Genomic DNA, 15,856 nt, shown 5'->3' with positions numbered 1-15,856 from the left:
CAGGGAGGAAATATGGGGTGATTAGTGGTGCACATTGGGGCTTGCCACCAGCAGTCACAGTTGAGCCGTGCCCCTCCCCTGTGCCAGGCACTGTTGGAGTCCTCAGTGCCCATCCCCACCTTACAGAGGAGGAAACTGAGGCAATTGAGGTTCTACAACTGCCACAGAAGGAGGCAGGGCTTGCCTCGCTCCGTGATTGCTATGGTGGAAAGTTTAAATTCTTCTCAGGGCAGAGACAGTCTGACCACCAGTGCTCTGACCCTGAGCGACAGCCCAGCCTGTGTTTAAACTTTTTTGTTTTTTAATTTTTGAGGCAGGGCCTTGCTAGGTTGCCCAGGTTGGCCTTGAACTTGCAGTCTTTCTCCTGCTTTTGCTCCAAGTAGCTGGGATTACAGGAATATTCCACCGATGAATTATTTGTTGGGTTTTGGCACTGGGGATTGAACCCAAGGGTGCTTTACCACTGAGCTACATCCCCAATTCTTTTTCTTTTCTTTTCTCTTTTTCTTTTTCTTTTTCTTTTTTTTTTTTGCCTGTCAAGAGACAGGGTCTCACTAAGTTGCTATAGCTGGCCTTAGACTTTCAATTCTCCTAGACTGGAGTGTAACTCAGTGATAGAGTGCTTGCCTAGCAATTACAAGGCCCCGAGTTCAATCCCCAGAACTGGAAGAAAGAAGGAAGGAAGGGAGGGAGGAGGGAGGGAGGGGAAAACTTGCGATCCTCCTGCTTTGGCTGCCCAAGTTGTGCTGCCACATCCTGATGTTCTTGGTGAATTAAAGCTGAAGGGTTCCAAATGGTCATAGGACTTCATCAGTGATAAAGAGAAGAAAGCCCAAAACCCTGGGTGACGGGGCTAGGCAGAGGTGCCAGCTCCTCTCCTGCAGTTCTACCTGTGGTCACAGGGGTTCCCTCAGCCTGCCCAGCAGGACTCGGGTGTTTCTAGCTGGGTGCTGTGGCCTATGGGCTCCTTGGAAACTCATTTATCAAATCAGTTTAAGGCGTGGGACATGCAGCATGGGGCAGAGGTGGTCCCTGACTGAAAGGGGTTCCCTTTGAAGCACAGAAACCACAGGAACCTCATGGTACTTCTAAGGGTGGCAGGAGCACAGCATAGTGAGAGGACAATTGCTGACCCTGGGACTTCTGCTGCCCTCCTGTGGGAAGGCCCATGCACTTCTCTGCTGTTTCTTTCTTTTCTTTGTTCGAATTCGTTATACATGACAGCAGAATGCATTTTGATTTATAGTACACAAATGGAGCACAATTTTTCATTTCTCTGGTTGTACACAATGTAGTGTCACACCATATGTGCAGTCATACATGTATCTAGGGTAATGATGTCTGTCTCAGTCCACCATCTTTCCTACCCCCATGCTCCCTCCCTTCCCTTCCCTCCCCTTTGCCCTATCCAAAGTTCCTCCATTCCTCCCATGCCCCCACCCCCATTATGGATCAGCATCCACATATCAGAGAAGACATTCAGCCTTTCGGGGGGGAGGGACTGGCTTACTTCACTTAGCATGATATTCTCCAACTCCATCTATATACCTGCAAATGCCATGAGTTTATTCTCTTTTAATATTGAGTAATATTCCATAGTGTATATATACCACAGTTTCTTATCCATTCATCCACTGAAGGACATCTATGTTGGTTTCACAGTTTAGCTATTGTGAATTGTGCTGTTATAAACATTGATATGGCTGTGTGACTGTAGTATGCTGTCTTTGGTGAAGAGAGAGCCTACAGAATGGGAGGAAATTTTTTTTTTAAAGAGAGAGGGGGGAATTTTTTAATATTTATTTTTTAGTTTTTGGTGGACACAACATCTTTATGTTATTTTTATTTGGTGCAGAGGATCGAACCCAGCACCCTGCGCATGCCAGGTGAGTGTGCTACCGCTTGAGCCACATCCCCAGCCCGGGAGGAAATTTTTACCACACACATCAGATAGAGCACTAATCTCCAGGATATATAAAGAACTCAAAAAATTTAACATCAAAAACAAACAAACAAACAAACAACCCAACCAATAAAAAGGCTAAGGAACTGAACAGACACTTCTCAGAAGAAGAAATACAAATGACCAACAAATATATGAAAAAATGTTCAACGTCTCTAGTAATTAGATAAATGAAAATCAAAACTACTCTAAGATTTCATCTCACTCCAGTCAGAATGGCTGTTATCAAGAATACAAACAACAATAAGTGTTGGCGAGGATGTGGGGAAAAAATTCACTCACACATTGCTCGTGGGACTGCAAAATGGTGCAGCCAATCTGGAAAGCAGTATGGAGATCCTTAGAAAACGTGGAATGGAACCACCATTTGACCCAGCTATCCCACTCCTTGGTCTGGAACCGAAGGAGTTAAAGAAAGCATATTACTCTGCTGTTTCTTTGGGGGCAGCTCCAGTGAGAGCTGCCGAAACTCCGGGATGTGGCTTCTGTCATGTCCTGTGCCATGGGTGAAGCCCATGGAATGACTGAGCCACTATCCCTGAGGCAAGAATGGAAGCTTCTCTCACTAAGGGCACAGAAGTCACACAGAGTGGCTGGACATGCACTCCTCTTTCAGGTAAAGACACCCTGGCGGCCTCCTGGGACAGCAACTGCATAGGGACAGGCCACAGGCAGGAAGGCTGAGCAGCAGACCCATCATTGCAGGCCATGGCCTGTGAGAGGAGCAGGATCATGGCATTCGGTACAAGAGCTGCCTGTGGTTGGAAGGTTGCCTTTGGGGCACCACTGGGAGGGTGGCAGCTCACAGATACCTGCCATATGACTGCAGCCTGATTTCACACCTGCTACACCACCCCCCAACGTAGCCTGAACTTCGTGGGCAAAAGACAGTGTCTGGGCTCTTCCCCATGGTTGCCCTATTAAGTGGCCAGCATGGAGCAGGCCCTAGACCACTGATGCTAACTGCTATAGAAACCAGAAATTCCTACAGGAGTTGCCCCTTGAAAACAACCCAGATGACCCTTGCAGACTTGTTGTATTGAAAGGGGCAAACATTTGTTCACCTAGCAAATGATTATAAAGCCATTTTTAAGCCCTGGGGATGAAGGAAAGAAAAACTAGACAGTGCTTCCCCTCCTGGAGCATTCTCCTGAGAGACAAAGACGGGCACCTCAAGTGCAGGCAGGGTGCTGGCAGGTGTGGTGCTCCAGGCAGGGTGGACAAGGGTGAGGCCAGGAGGAACACACCTGCAAGGCCCCAGGCTCTGCAGGGCAGAGTGTCCCTCAGTGTCCTCCTGGTCCAGGAGCCCCTGGGCCAAGACACCAATCTGGAGAGCCTGGGTCAGGAGGACAAACTCTCCCAGGCAGGAAGGCTGCGTGAGATCTCTGCAGAGATCAGGTGTTGGAGGAAGGGTGGGGAAGGGAGAGGCCCAAGGGTGACATGAGGACTTTTGTTTTTGTTTTGAAATCTGGATTGAGGTGCACATACTATGTTGTTTCCATCAATATATGAGCATTCTGCTGCCGCAGTCTGGCTGGGCACAAATCACGAGCCACTCAAGCAGGAACAAACTTTATTTCCGAACTCCACCAGCACACTCCCTGGGAACTCTCCCGAACGCCACCCACGCGGCTCCTCCAGGAACACACCACACACCAACCGGAACTCCCTCCCCCGGGCTGCGTGCGCACTCACTCTCGGAAACCGGGAGAACTCAAGGGGAACTCCAAAGTAGCCGGGCGCCCGACGCAAGAGCCATCCTATTACCAGACAGTAAAGGTCTAATATACAATTGAATCAATCCAGCATCATCTTAATGGCTCGCCTCTCAACCATTACTTCTGGCAAAGTGCCAGGGGCCATTCTGACTCGGCTGTGGCTCTCAACATTCTGCCAAACCTCAAACTTTTTCTGGAGTGTAGTTGACATGGCCTTTTGGTATCCTATAATATGGATTCACTGTAATGGGCTTACCCAGACCTCCCTCTTTGGGTTTTTAGACCAACATCAGGCATGTGGTAAAACATGAGTGCATCCCCTTAAAATGGTCAGCTAACCCTTAAGACACCGGTGAGAGTGATGGGGCGGAGGTCACCTTGCCTTTGTGAATAGAACCCGGTAGTAACCTGAGAAAAACGCAAGAGGTGACCTGGCAAAGTGCTGAAGCTAGTCAGTTAAGGATGCTGTCTGTCACAAGGCGGGGAAGGGTCCCTCCCAAACCACAAACAAGACAGCAAGACACCTAGCCTGGCAGTCGTGAGTCCATGCTGCCATAACCAAGTGCCACAGCCAGCGGCTGACACACAACAGTATCATGTGTTTCAGTTCTGGAGGTGGCATGTCCAAGACCATGGTTCACTATTATCACCTTGGTGCTGAGGATGGAACCCAGAGCCCCATGCATGCTAGATGAGCTGTCTACCACACCCCAGTCCTGGAAGTTCAAGATCAAAGTTCCGTCAGATGAAGTGTCTGGACACTAATTCCAGTAATGAGGGATTCCCAATGGCTCCGCCTCCTATCACCACCATGAGGGGTAGGATTTCAGTATGAATTCGGGGGACACATTCAGTCCGTATCTCAGAGATAGTGAGTAGGCCCAATGTCCATCCTTTCATCTTCCCTGGGCACAGAACTCCCAATGAGGGGTGGGGCACAGGATCCCCCAGAAGGGAGACCATCTTTCCCTACTTTCACCAGCATCTGCAAGGACCTGTGATGGGTCACGAAGCAAATTCAAATGCATGGCTGGTAACACCACGCTCTCTGTGGGGAGACCGAGGGAGTGCCCAGCACCCCCAGCAACTTATGAGGTTCAACGAGACAATGCAGGGGGCTCTGGAGCCATGCTAGCGTTCACCTGGGAAGGCCTGTGTCTTCTCACCATTCAGGCAGTGCCACTGCCTGCCCACCTGCCCACCTCATGGCTCCCAAGTCAGGTCGGAAGCACCTGAGCTGGTGCTTGCAGGTGCTCCCAAGGCCCCTCCATTGTCATGAATGTCGTGTCACCATCAGTGCTGCTGGCACACTTTGGAGGAAGAGGGGGCATTGTCCCTGCAGATGTGTAAGTGTCTCACAGAACAACTGAAGCCATGAGGTGTCTTTCCAGGTGTCTGAGAAGTGTGAACAGTGTGGACAAGCATGGAGGTATGGACAGAGGGAGGCCTGTGAGCCTCTGGGGAGGCACAGATTCTTCTAAAAGCTGATTTGCACAAAACCACAGCATGAAACCCAGATGTGTGACTAGTGAATACAAAAGGTGTCAAGTAGGAGGAGGCTGCCTTTCGCTGTGTGGGAAATGGGAATAGACATGTTGAGAGAAATCTCTGGTTGCTGACCCACGAGTTGTCCACTTGACGATGTCAAACATGTCTGCAGTGAAAACTCCACCATTGGCAAGGTTAAAAAGCAAGTTGGGGGAAAATCTTCCCAGCACATTTCACCGGCCAGCATTTCTGCCAGTGATGCATCCGGCCCCTACAAACGCAGAAAATGCCACCCCCAAAGACCTGTACTCAGAGACAGGCAGGACATGGCCAACCGGAGGGGAATCACGGTAGAAGTCAGTCCCACTGGAGACCCATTTCCCCTGTCAGATTCCCTGCTGGAACACAGTGTTGGTGCACTGTGGGGGGTGGCCTGGGATTTCTCAGGTTCCCTGCCCTGTGGCAACACGTGTGGGTGATTCCTACATTCAGACCAGTCCTGCCCCTCAGAGTGGAAGCTTGAAATCAACTCCAGGGATTTGAAGTGGAGCATAGTTAGGTCAGCCATGATGGAACCTGATAAAACATTCTACAGTTACTGACACAGTAAGTGCAACAGGCTGTGGTGATGCACGCCTGTCATCCCAGCTGTTGGGGAGGCTGTGGTAGGAAGATTGCAAATTCAAGGTCAGCCTGGGCAACTTAGCAAGACCCGTTTCAGAATAAAATATTAAGGGCTAAAGATGTCGCTCAGTAGAGCTCTTGCCCAGTATGTGCAAGGCCCCCCAAGAAATAAAGTTAAAAACTTGCCGAAAACTGCAGGCATGACATGACTCTATTTGTTGAAAACAGAATGGCTGTGTAAATGCATGCATGTACAAAATATTGTTTACATGTAAGTGATTATGCAGGTCAAATACCTATTTTCATAAATATCCACAGCACAGGAATTAACCCAAATTGAAAAAAAAAAAAATTCTCTCTGTGCGGTAGGAATTTAGTTATTTCATTCTTCTTATCTTTCATGTTTTCTTCTATAATGAAATGTACTAATTGTGCAGGGAAAATAATGCATGCTCTGTGGTTGCACATCAGGATTGACTGTGGCCAAAGGGAATGCTGGGCACCCTCTGGCTGGGCCTTTGCCCAAGCCTGGAGAAAGGAAATGAACAAAGGCAGGCCTCAGCCCTCCCCCTTTAACCAAGGACCAGCTCTGTAGAAATACTGTTTAGCTAGGTGACAATCTTAATAGCAAGGGGAATTATACAAATCTGGAAACCATTAAAAAACCCCAGTGGGAAACACTTAGAGGAGTGGCAGAAGATTCACCAAACAGTAAATGAGACGGTTTTCTCTGTTGTCATGACGATGGGGAACTGTAAGTGTAAACAAGATCAGGGTTTCACCTATCTCCTTAGTACAGACAGGTCCTAACAGGGCCTGCTACCATCTTGCTTCCCAGTGAGTTTTCAGTTTGTGACCTCAAGTCCCTCTCCAAGTAGGAGAGGTTCTGGTCTGGCTCTCTTGCCCTGCACCTGGGGTGAGGAGACCTGGAGCAGACCTTGCAGTGGCTTGGCAGTGGTCATTGGCATCCTGCCACAGGAGCACATGAACAGGTGTCAGCTCAAATGGCAAAACTTGGGTAAAGGAATGTCTGATGATGGAGAAGTGACAATAGCAGTCAGGTCATGTCCTCCTCCTGGGGATATGAAGTAGCCAGCAAAGGGAATGCTCATGAAGCACTGAAAACAAGGGAGACCAAGGGTATGTCACTATGTGAAACATAAGGAGATAGGAGCAGTGTGAGAAGGAGAACCGACAAGCAGTCCTGATAGGCCGTCCACAGTGGTCATCCTGGACCCTAACATTAAGAGGGGACCCTGTGTTCAGACTCTAATGCTTCTCTGTATCTCCCACAGTGGAAACAATGTCACAATAACTGAGAACATAGGTTAAATATCAGGAAATTCTAAGGCCCTAACACTGTACAGAAACCAACCAATGATATTCATAGGTAATTCACAAGTCACAATACCACTGACAACATGTATAAACCATGTTCAACTCATTGCCACTAGAGTAAGTGTGGGAATAATTTATGGTTTTTCTTAATTTTTATATAGATTTACAACTAGCAAAAATGATTCTAGCAATCTGAGAGTAACATTATTTTTTGAATCAAAGAAAGTCAGGCCATTTCTTAGTCCATTACTGCTCTTGTAACAAAAACCTTAGCCTGGATAATTTATAAATTATGGAATTTTTTTCTTACAGTTCTGGAGGCCAGGAAGTCCATGATCAAGGTGCCCCAGATTTAGGGTTTCTCTACTTCACAGGTGGCACCTCTTGCTGTGTCCTTGTGTTGGAAAGGGCAAGGTAGCTCCCTGCAGCCTCCTTCCCAAGGAAGCTAACCCACTCACTAGGACAGCTCCATCACTTCCCCAAAGGCTCCATCTCCTAATACCATCATACCAGGGATCAGGGTCCAACATGGATTCTGGAAGTCCCTGACCCTCAGATCACAACAGGCCAGATGGAGAGGGGCCTTAACTACCAAAGTCTCATCTGGAGCAAGCAAAAAGAAGTGGGAAGGACTCTGGGTTTTTTTGTTTGTTTGTATGTGTGTGTGCAGTGTACTGGGGATGGAACCCAGGGCCTTATGTGTGCAAGGCAAGCACTCTACCAACTGAGCTATATCCCCAGCCTAGGACTCAGGTTTTTGAGGACATTCTTTAAAAGAACATTTTTGTGAGGGAGAGAAAACCTGCAGGAAGGGCCAACCCTCCCTTGTCCTGGAGTGGGCCCAGCCAGCATGCAATAGAGAGGAAGGACAGGGGAGGGCAGGGAAGGAAGATTTGGCAAAACTTGGTGACCTCATGGGCTGGCGAAGGGGACGAGAGAGGAGGAAGGGTGCAGTGGTGCATGCCTCTAATTCTAGCAACTCAGGAGACTGAGACAGGAGGATCACAAGTTCCAGGCCAGCCTGGACAACTTAGCAAGGCCCTGTCTCAAAAAAAAAAAAAGAAAGAAAAGAAAAAAGATAAGAAAGGACTGGGGATGTAGCTCAGTGGTAGAGCACTGAGTACTTCTGAGTTCAATCCCCTGCACCACAAACACCAACAATAACAGCCAAAACACTGCTCAGGTTTGGAAACAGAGCCCCTCAGGGGAAAGAGGGGACACCACTGCAGAGGACACTGACTCCCGTGTGGATGTTTCCCAGGCCCTGGAAGCTAAGGGCCACCCGTGCACATTTGCTAAGGGGCAACTTTAATTGCAGTGGGAGGAAATGAACTGGGGGCACATAGAGGGACAGCTATGCAGGGAGAGCTGCCTGGCAGGAGGGAAGGAGCACGCTCTGGGAGAGCCTCAAGGAGGGCTCAGGTTCTCTCAAGCAGGAAGAAAGCTCACCCCAGTCACAGGTGACCAATGTGGATGCCTTCCCCTATTGAGTGGGAGGTCACATGTGTGTACCCAACTTTAAATTTCACAATAGGCTGGAAGTTTGCAAAAATAGGTTCAGCTATTCTACTGACTCCCAGTGGAGTCTTGAAATACTGTGTGCTTTTGTCAAGCTCATTGAGCAGTACTTAGAAAATATGAGCATTTGACTACATTACAGGCTTAATTGGTCCCCCCAAAACTTACATTGAAATCCCAATGCCGAGGACCTCATAATGTGCCTGCATTTGGAGATAGAGCTTTTAACAGATGATTAAGCCAGGCATGGAGGCACCCACCTGCATTTCAGCAATTCAGGAGGCTGAGGCAGGAGAATCAGTTTAAGGCCAGCTTGGACAACTTAGTTGAGAACCTAAGCAATTTAGCAAGACCCTGTCTCAAAATAAAAAAAAAAAAAAAATAAGGCCAGGTGTAGTTGTGCATACCTGTACTCCTAGTGGCTTGGGAAGCTGAGGCAGGAAGATTGCAAGTTCAAAGCCAGCCTCAGCACTGGCAAGGTGCTAAGAAACTCAGTGAGATCCTGTCTCTAAATAAAATAAGGGCTGGGGATGTGGCTCAGTTGTTAAGTGCTCTTGGGTTCAATCCCTGGTACCAAAAATAAATAGATGCATAATGTAAAACGAGGCCACTATGATGAATGTCCTTATGAGAAAACAGGACCAGGACACACACAAGGAGGCCCATGGGAGGACAGGGAGAAGGTGGCTGTCTGTAACCCAAGGAGAGAGGCCTCAGGGTGACCAGCCCTGCCCACACCTTTGACCCCAGGCTCCAGCCTACAGACCATGACAGAATAAATTTTTGTTCGAGCCACCTAGTCGTGTCCCGGGGGATGCCTGAGGACAGCAGTCAGAGGCTGATGGCGGATAGAGGGATGGAGAGAGGAGAGGAGTGGGTAAGAGCAATGGGATGAGTGCTCCCTGCAGAATATGTGCCTTCGGAGAGGCTCACAGTGCCACGCCTTCAACTCTGCTGTATGCTTGACATTTTCCCATAGCAGAGTGTCAAGAGGCCTTCTTTTTTATTTTATTTTATTTTTTTGGATCAAACCCAGGGCCTTGCACATGCTAGGCAAGCACTCTACCACTGAGCCACAAACCCAGCCCCTGGAGGCCTTCTTTTTTAAAAAATATTTTTTTAGTTGTTGATAGACCTTTATTTATTTGCGGTGCTAAGAATCAAACCCAGTGCCTCACACATGCCATGCAAGTGCACTACTGCTGAGCCCCGGCCCGGACCCTCAGGAGGCCTTCTTGCTGGCATGCAGGGCCCCAGCTCCAGGCTGTGCTTTCCCTCTCCTGGAAGTGCTGGGAAGCAGGTGCCTGGCAGAGGGAAAGGATGTGCCAAGGCAGAGTGAGAACAAGCACCTGCTTGCTCTCTCTGCCAGCCCAGGTAAGCAGGTAAGCCAGGCACTCCCACTACCTTTATGGAGGGGGTGAGGGGAGCCTGACATTACAAGATGGAAGGCAGCAGGGAGGGGGCTGGTTGGATCCCTCAGCCTTGGCAGGAGGAGCCATGCTCAGCTCATCCCTGCTGCGCTGCCTGCTCTCCTGCCCTTCCTGACTGGCCTGTGTCTTCCCCTGACTCACTGGGGTCATCTGAGGCACAGAGACACCTGCGGCCACATGTTCTGTGAGGAGGTCCAGAGGACCTTGGTCCTTAGCCCCAGGGACCCTGCCTGAGGTCGTCCTGTACAGGAACCAGGTGCTTCTGTGGGTGCCCACTCAAGTCTTCCAGAGCCTTGTGCGATGGCTGGTGGGCCCTTGGGGCTAGGGGACAGGGCAACACCTGAGGCCCTGATACATATTGATTTGTCCTCCTCCCGGCTTCCCTTCTTTCCTTTTCTTTTACACATGATAATTCTTCCCTTGCTAGCTTGTAATGGCCAACCTTTGGCTCCCTTGCCCACCTGGATGCACCCCCAGGTGAATGTTTAATGGTCAGATGAGGAGGTGATTTTCTCAAGCTATTGGAACCAGAGAAAGGCTCTGTCCCAAAAAAGCAGGAGCTCACATACTCCCCCAGAACAAGACTGCCTGTGTCTCAGAACGTTCCTGATGCCCCAAGTTCAGGGACTTTTCATTGGAGTTTCAGCCTAGAAGGAGCTGTCAAAAAGGCTCAGGATGTCCTTCTCTCGTCCAGGGAGCTGTTGGCCAGGAAGGTGACATCTGAGCAGCTGACCCACTGCCCAAAGGAATCTTTTTCCTGCCTCTTGTCTACACGGAAGCATGAGGCTGTGCACACTCAGAAAGGGGAACTCTGGTCCTTGACTTCTAAAGTGGACAGTGGACTGGAGCCCAAGTCTCACCTAACAGGGAAGGGGTAGATACAGGAATGGGGGTTTGTGTCCCAAGCCACCCAGTAGATAGCACTGCCCCTTGCTGCGCAGTATTTCTTTCCTTGTTGTGCAGAGGAGGAAAGGAAACTTGCAGAAAGTAAAGGACTTACCCATGGCCCCGCAGCAGGCAGGAAGGCTGCCCTGCCTTCAGGGTTCTGCCCTGGTTCCCCTTGGACATGAGGACCTGTAGTATTATCAAGTGACCCAGGCTGACTGGAGTCAGGTGTGATTGGTGACAACTGCAGAAACAGCTGCCTGGCAAGAAGTTTCTTGCTCATGATTTTTAGAGGAGCCTGTTGGGTGGGCATGGCCATGTAGCGAAGCCCTAGGCCAGCTAGCAAAGAGAGGGGCAAGGGGAGGTATGGGTGAGAGTCTTGCTATGGGTGCCCAGGTGAGGCAGGGCAGGGCAGGCCAACCACGGAGGCCAAGAAAGGGCATTTCAGGGCTCTGGGCTCTGGGTGGCACCCAGTGTCTGGGCCTTAGCCCTGGGATGATTTAGGGCAGGGGCCATGTCCTGGCTGCAGGAGCCTGATGAAAGAGTCCAGTGGGTATGGACTCAAATGGTTAGTCTGTACATCCAAGGCACCTTGCAGGCAAGTGGTCTGTTGTCTCTAGGACTTAGCTAGCCTGGGGGTGGTTCCTCCCTGATTCTAGGAGACCCCAACATGTCAACATGTAATAGGGTCCACTTTATGCTTTGAACCTAAGCATTGCAACTTTGAACCTAACCACTTCAACTTATTTTAAAATGCACATGTTTCTTTCTCTTCCTCTCTCCCTGCTCTTCCCTAATCTTTCCCCATCTCTAATCTCAGGGGAAATAGGATTACCTCTCTTCCCCATCCTAGGCAGAGCTTATCTGTTCCTGAGCACACACCCACCACAGGAAGGAAGTAATCCAGACTTTGGGGATGGCACCAGAAGGTCTTAGAAAGGACTCTCTCCCAAGTGAACAAGTGAATCACAACTACAACAGAGAACAAGTGGAATGTAGCCTTTGAGTCGCCTCTTTAAAAATCCCCTGCTCCTGCTGATGGGCAATATTGGCATCAGATCCACCATTTCAGATCAGAGTCGTTTTATCTAGAAGTTCCAAAGTTTTGATTCTGAGGCAGTGCTGTTTAACTTCCATAAGAATATGTGCCTGTGAAATGATCACCCCCACCCCAGCCCCCTGCTCCTGCTGACAGGCAGAATCACAGCCTCTTGGACAGGAGTCCCCTGTGTTTCTCCTTTGCTGGCAACGCAATAAACTTTCTTCTTCCTTTTTCTCAATACTGTGTCCCCATTATTGGTTGATATCAGGGACAAGGACCGAGCTTTCACCAACACACACATGTGACTTTTAGAAAGTAAAGAGCATGATGACTCCCAAAAGCCATCAGAAGCAGGCAGTTCTGGGGCTCAGGTGCTCCCTCCAGGTCTAACTCTGCTGGCAGGCCCTGAACCAAGAACCTCTGGTTTGAGTTTCATGTTCAGCTTAGAAGAAAGCTGTTCCCTTGTTCCATTCTGACACCCCTGTTCCTTTCCAGCTCTGTGAATCCCCTTAGAGGAAGGTCTGTGCCTGAGCCCCAGCCTGGCCCACCCTGCTTCTGCTGTGTCCATCCAGGTTGGTGAAGAAGAAACCCAGCCCTACCCTGCACTCAGAGTGATGATCACTGAGCCTTCTGGCTTCCCCTTCTGTGAGGTGCCGGTGAGTGTCCTTCCTGTAGTACTGAGAAGAGGCTCAGGAGCACAGAGAAACTGCTCATGTTGGGTATCCACGTAGGGGCCTGGGAGTGTTGGCACCTTTGTCTCCTCATGCTGGGTTCAGGTCTGTCAGTCAGTCCTAAATGTTTATAAAGCTTCTCCTGCAAAGACATTCAGAGAAAGGGCAGAAAGGGGGTGAGAGGGTGAGCAGTGGCATGCCCAGCTCCGTCCCTCCTCTCCAGCTGCTCTGCCTTCAGGCCTCTGTCCTGGTTCCCCTTGCTTTTGGCAAGTCTTCCTCCAGCTTCCTTCTGCACTGTAGCAGGCAGTGTTATGCTTTCAAGGGCTCCCTCCCTCACCCTGACTGGGGAGCATCCCACTGACCTCATCTCCCAGGACTCTGCATTCTCCTCTGTGGAGCATCCAGGGCTATCAAGCATTTGTCAGTGATTGGGTGCTGATGCTTTCAATTACTTCCACAAACCCTCCTCTCTCCAGGAGGTGCAGCTTACTATGCACCCTTGATTCGGTTGGATCTAGTGATTTCAGAGTGCAGGTGTGGGGGAAGTGAGGGATGGCAGGTCACGGAGGTACTGCAGATCACTCACTCTGGGGATGGCCAGCTGCCATGTTGGGAAGATATTCAAGCAGCCATACAGAGGGCCCCACCTTAAGAAATGGAGGTCTCCCACCAGTAGCCATGTTCATGGGATTAAAAGGGGACTCTGCAGTTCCATACACATCCTCGGGGGCCTGGCCCACAAATTGACCACAGTCTCCAGACACCCTGCTACAGTTTGGATCTGGAGTGTCTTCCACAAGCCCATGTGCTGAAGGTTTGGTCACTGGCTATGACACCACCAGAGGTGGTAGGGAATTCAGGAGGTGGGGTTCAGTGGGAGGAGACTAGATCATGGGGGAATATCTTTGAAGGGGAAATTGGGACCCACCTCTTCTTCTCATTCTTTGCCCCCTGGCTGCTGTGAGTGAGCAGCTCTGCGCTACTACATGCTCCCTACCATGGGGTTCTGTCTTGCCACAGGACCAACAGCAACCGAGCCAACCAACCCTGGACTAAAACCTCTGAAACTGTGAGTCAAAATAAACCTTTTCCTCCTTTTTTTAAAAAAAAATATAGTTAATGGACCTTTTATTTTTATATATTTATTTATATGTGGTGCTGAGGATCAAACCCAGGGCCTCACACATACCAGGCAAGTGCTCTACTACTGAGTCACTACTCCAGCCCCTTTCCTCCTTTCAAATTGATTTATCTCAGGTATTTGCCATAGTGACAGAAAGCAGACTGACACAGACCCTAAGTCAGAATCACTCAGTCAAGCACCTTCCAGGCCTCTGACTCCAGTAATTGTGTACGATGATCCATGCTGATGCTGTAAGATGCTCAGTTTTGGAGTAACTTGTTTTGCAGCAACAGATAACTAATTTGCCAACAGATAACCAAGTTGGTGAGCCTGGCCTTGAACTTACAATTCTCTTTCCTCAGCTTCCTGAGTAGCTGGGATTACAGGCAGGTGCCACTGTACCTGGCCTGCATATGGCTTTAAAACATGTAAAACAATGGACAGATGGCCCTTCATGTCCACGAGTCTTTGGGTTCAACCAACTTCAGATGGAAAATATTTGGAAAAAAATTGCTTTGTATTGAATACTTATCAGCTTTCTAGAGATGGTTTGAATTACAGGGCTGGGGTTTAGTGGAAGTAGGTACTTAGAATATATGAGGCTCTGGGTTTACTGGCAGCTTCAGGAGGGAAAAGTTATCCACTGGAAATCTGAAATATTCACTTGTATTTGATTTTGTTAGTTTTGCAATTTTGTTTTTACTATTAGTCCTTAATGTCACTCACACTGCATTTTAAAACAAAGTAAGGTCGAGATTCCATTTACCCTTTCCTTTCCTTTCTTTTTCTTTCTTCTTCTTTTCTAATACCAGAGATTAAACCCAGGGGCACTTAACCACTGAAACACATCCCTAGACCTTTTTACTTTTTGTTTAGAGACAGGGTCTCACTAAGTTGCTCAAGGCCTCCCTAAGCTGCTGGGGCTGGTTTTGAACTTGCCATCCTGCTGCCTTGCCTCCTAATGGCTGGGATTACAGGCATTCGCCACTGGCCTGTGCCTGGTGTACCCGTTCCTTTTCCACTTGGAAATCCCAACACTATTGAAGAACCTATCTTTTCCTGATTTGCGGGCCCTATATTTCCTGTATACTTAGGCTTGTTTCAGGATTCTTAGATTTACTCCAATTGTCTCTCCACAAATACCATGTTGCCTTTGAGGTAGCTTTTAAATACAGAAGGGGAATTCTGCTTGAGCTTTTTACCCCCTCCCCACCTGCCTTCCTTCTTTCTGGATTTTTCCCCCCCACTATTCTTTTTTTTTTTTTTTTTTGAAAGAGAGAGAGAGAGAGAGAGAGAGAGAGAGAATATTTCAGTATTTATTTTTCAGTTTTTGGTGGACACAACATCTTTGTTTGTATGTGGTGCTGAGGATCGAACCCGGGCCCCACGCATGCCAGGCGAGCGCGCTACCACTTGAGCCACATCCCCAGCCCCCCCCACTATTCTTGAGGATTATCTCTTCCAGATGACTTTAGGATCAGCTTATCAAGTTTTTTGAAAAATCCTGTTGACATTTCTATTGGGATCAAACTTACTGGTGAAGAATATACATTTTTACAACGTTACTTCTATCTGGTAATGGATGTTTTTCTGATTCAGTTTGAGCTCCGGTCATGCCCTGCAATCAAGGTTTGGAGTTTTCAAAAACGTGGTCTCACATTTATTTTCAGGCTTCCTCTAAGAGATCCCTGGGTGTCCAGAAGACTGTGAGCAGCATCTGCAGACGTTTGAGGGCTGCGCAGGTAGTAGGGTGCCTCTTGCTCAGATTCCACTTTGGGCGGGACCACCGAAAGGAGACTGTCACTGTCAAAAATTGGGGAGTCCTAGGGGGAACAGATAACAAGAGGCTGATGGTGCAGAGCGCAAGGCAAGAGTCTTCACCTGGCAGAGTCTTCACGTAGACGGGGTCGGCCTGGTCTCAGAAGGCGGCTTCTCCCGCCCCACCGTCGCCGGTGCGGTCCGGATCTCCGCCCAGTGCTCCAGTCCCGGCCCGGCCCCGCCAACAGTTCCTGGTCCTGTCCCAGGCTGCGATTACCGTTCCGGCCCCTGTCTCTTA

The 15,856-nt window shown here is 49.1% G+C and overlaps 1 long non-coding RNA gene across 1 annotated transcript; it reads right to left on the bottom strand.

The window, feature by feature from the left end:
* Window positions 1–4,382: 4,382 nt before the first annotated feature.
* LOC125615386 lies at window positions 4,383–15,841 on the bottom strand. Its single transcript, XR_007346052.1, has 2 exons — window positions 15,459–15,841; window positions 4,383–12,819 (listed from the first exon to the last, which is right to left on the bottom strand). It is a non-coding gene; the product is annotated as an uncharacterized LOC125615386 (long non-coding RNA).
* Between the last annotated feature and the right edge of the window lie 15 nt (window positions 15,842–15,856).

The sequence above is a fragment of the Marmota marmota genome, unplaced genomic scaffold (genome assembly GCF_001458135.2).
Source record: "Marmota marmota marmota unplaced genomic scaffold, marMar, whole genome shotgun sequence".
NCBI lineage: Eukaryota > Metazoa > Chordata > Mammalia > Rodentia > Sciuridae > Marmota > Marmota marmota.
The sequence above is the reverse complement of the archived record's forward strand: the minus strand, read 5'-3'. Positions and strand labels throughout refer to the sequence as shown.